Source organism: Belonocnema kinseyi, chromosome 5 (genome assembly GCF_010883055.1).
Source record: "Belonocnema kinseyi isolate 2016_QV_RU_SX_M_011 chromosome 5, B_treatae_v1, whole genome shotgun sequence".
NCBI classification, from domain to species: domain Eukaryota; kingdom Metazoa; phylum Arthropoda; class Insecta; order Hymenoptera; family Cynipidae; genus Belonocnema; species Belonocnema kinseyi.
The window spans coordinates 30,188,231-30,191,979 of NC_046661.1; positions in this window are offsets into that span (position 1 = coordinate 30,188,231).

A 3,749-nucleotide genomic window follows, 5' to 3' on the forward strand; every position below is an offset into this window, starting at 1 on the left:
TTTTGTAAAAATTAACAAATATTTATTAAAGGTTCACTCAAGGGATTGTCAGTCAGGGATTGTTTTTCATAGAAAACATTGAAATGTGGTTTTTTCACGTTTATAAAATTATAATTGAAGGTCACTCGGGGTAATTTTCTATGAAAAATATTGACTTACAAAGAATATTGGTCAAACAATAGAATGGATTTCTTCGCCCGAGATACAAACGTAAATTGTACTATAGTAAAAACAACTGAAAAAGTTTAGACGAAAGCCAAATTTGGCGAAGAAAACCTTTGTCGACCTATATAAATACTAATTTTATTCCCCGAAAGATTTTTCAAAAATCTCTCCGAAACACTTTTATTGTAACAATTTAATTGAGCAAACATTTTTTTTATAAAAATAAAAATAGTACAATTTTTACATACAATTCTTAAAATGAAAAAACTGTGTGTCAAAGCACAATCCAATCCGACTATTTTTTCGAAAGTTATCCGATATACAGACAATCACAACATCAATAACAACGACGACGTAGACGCCAGAGCGACACACAGATACCGACGTAAAAACTTGTTTTTCTGACTCAAGGAGCCTCAAAACGTCGAAATTTCATGAAATTCGCGGAAGTCATTTTTCGCATAAAACTCTTCTCATTATGGATGAGAATGTGATGAAATATTCATGGGGCCTTGAAACAGTAGCGTTTTTCGCCTTTTGACTTTTTCCCATATCAAGCTTTTTTTGCTTCAAATGTACATTTTTGTTTGGTTTTTTTTTTAGATTTTGAAAATCCTTTAACTTTGGTCCGTTTGATTTTATCAAAAAAGTTGTCAAAGTCCAATTCAATCCGGAAAGTCTTCCGAAAGTTATCCGGTATACAGACAACAACGACGACGCCGGACAGACAAACAGACCCCGACGTAAAAACATGTTTTTCTGACTCAAGAGGCCTCAAAACGTCGACATTTGATAAAATCCGAAAAAGTCATTTTTCATAAAAAAAAAAACTAATACCTTCTCATTTTGCATGAGAATGTAAAAATTATCAACAAGATTTGTAAAAAATCTTTCAAAGAATAAAATGATTGTCCCGTAAGTTAGAACCGAAAAATTACTATTTCAAAAAAATTAAAGTTGTTTTAAATATTAAGCTAGACTCGCGACCGGGAGAAATCAGAAAATGAAAGTAAATTTGAAAATTGAACTGCAGTTCGAGTATTAAAAATTAAACAGTGATTGATTTTACAAGGTGATTCTAGATCTGTTCAAAATGATATAATTTACATATTTTAATGTTAAAATTTGAACTAATTTAATTGCAAAGCCTTAGTAGTGACCCAAGTGTAAAGATCGAATTAATGGCTTCTTAAATGAACGCCTTTATTCAATTTCAAAATCTTTTTGAAGTATTATTTCAGTATAAAATATTCCACTTTTAATCTATTTGGTTTGGAAATAAAAAAAAACAATTTTCAATAGTAAACAATTTGAAAAAGATTTGTCACAATTTCATAGTGACAAATTTAAACTTTGAATGTTACAATTATAATTGTTTTATTTTTTTATCTGTATTTCCAAGGTAAAAGTATTTCATTTTAATTCTTAAAGAACAGGATTTTACAAGAATGTTAGGAAAAATGGTAATCAGTCTAAAAGACATTTAAAAGTTCCGAAAAATTTTAAAAATAATTTAAAAAGATTTGAAATAATTTAAAAGAGAATTGATACTTTTGATGATTTTAAAATGTTTTGAAATTTTGACTTTTTATTTTGAAAAATTACATAATTTTAAGAGGAGGTATAAAAATATGGCACCGCTGAAAAAATCCCGAAAGGAATGAACGAAGAATCCCAAAAAATTAAATCTCCGGCACCTGAATAATAGCTTTATAAAAATTGTATTAAAAAATACATTAAAAAACATGTGCGCTTCGAAAGAAAAAAATTTTCTGCCTAAATTTTCTTCGTACCTACATAAGAACATTTTTGAAACAAACTTTGCAGGATTCAATTCAACAACGATTTATATAAAAATTTATTTTTTATTATTTTTTTATTAAAAAAGATAATAAATAATATTTAGTAAACAATTTTTGGAATTGTTTAAATTCATGAATTTTCTAGTTCGGATATTTTATAATTCAGCCATTTTCTTTAGGGATTTTTCAAATTCGGCAATATCTTATTCTCCGAAATTTTATTTATTTTATTTTTCATGAATTCTCCAATTCGACTTTTATAATTTCGGGAATTTTATTCTTTGGTTATCTTTCAATTTACGAATTTTACAGTGGCGGGAATTTTATTCTTTGGGATTTTTCAGTCGCTTTTTCCGAAAAATAAAATTCCCATATCACTGTAAAAATCCCGAAATTATAACATTGTCGAAATATAAAAATTCCGAATTGGAAAATTCTCAACAATTTACAATCTTACAGAATTTGAGAATTGCCGAGAGAAAATATCCGGGCTAGACAACTCCCTAATTTTAACAATTAAAAAATAGTTTGATTACAAATTTTTTTTTAATAGAATAATAAAATACTTATACCAAAGAAAAAAATTTTTTAAGGTATAAAGTTTCAAAAATTATTGTTAGAATTAAAAATAACAATAATTGAACAAATATATTTTTGAATAAAAAACGATGTTTGAAAATGTGCATTGTATTTTTGCATATTACAGAAAACTCTCGCAAAAATAAAATTATTATTTAAAAAAATGAGAATAAAAGTCGCGTTAAATTAGTCTGAATTGAATCCTGTAAAGTTTAATTCAATTGAAACTCACGTTTTTTTAAATTTATGTTTGTATCACATTTTTATACAATTATTGTTATTTTAAATTAAATTAATAATTTATCAAAATTAAACATTAAACAAAATTTCTATAATAAAAATATTTGATTATTGTATTTGTAATAAATAAATAATATTGACCACAAAACTGTTTTCTCAATTTCTGCAATTCGGGAATTTTATAGTTTATATATTTTAACATTAGATAGCATTCGGCCTGGAGTTTTATTATTCGGGAATTTCCAAATTTGATAATATTGTAAACTGTCCAGAATTTCATTATTCTAGAATTTCTAAATTCGGGATTTTCCGGTTTCAGAATTTTATAATTTCGGGAAGTTTACAGTGTCGAAAATATTTCAAACATTTTCCGACTTGTTCTAGCTGTAGTAGAGTAGGCGTTCCGCTTACATAGCCCCTTTTTCGGAGTAGTTCAGCATAGTTTCGCAGACGTTGCTGCGAAAAGTGCGACAGCTCCGGGTGTTTCTCACACCACAGAGCATGCAGCCGTGCCATGTACCCCCGTTCAGGGGCCACACTCGCATCGTAGCACTCTAGCAAGTCGTGATTCAGTTGCTCCGTCCACCCAAAGGTCGCGAGATCCCGCCAATCCATCGCATTGAATCCATTTTCATTGGCTCCCCCAGCTCTAGATTGGTCGGCATTGTTGGCCGACCCATCGTCGGGAGCCCTGCGCGTTCTATTATTTTGAACCGCACTTACTACAACTATGCTTGGTGTTGTCATTGTTGTTCCCACGAGAAGCTAGGGAAGCTGCGTACTCTGAGAGGTCGCCCGGTATCTCGGAGTCACCGTTCTAGACACCTCACCCAGGTGCCATTCAGCTTTCGGCACGGTTTTCCCACCTCCTCTTGGGGGTTAATTCCTTCGGGACCACACCTGGACAATTGTCCGCGACTGCCTATTTATTTTTGTAACCATATTCAGCAGAAACCCTTGGTA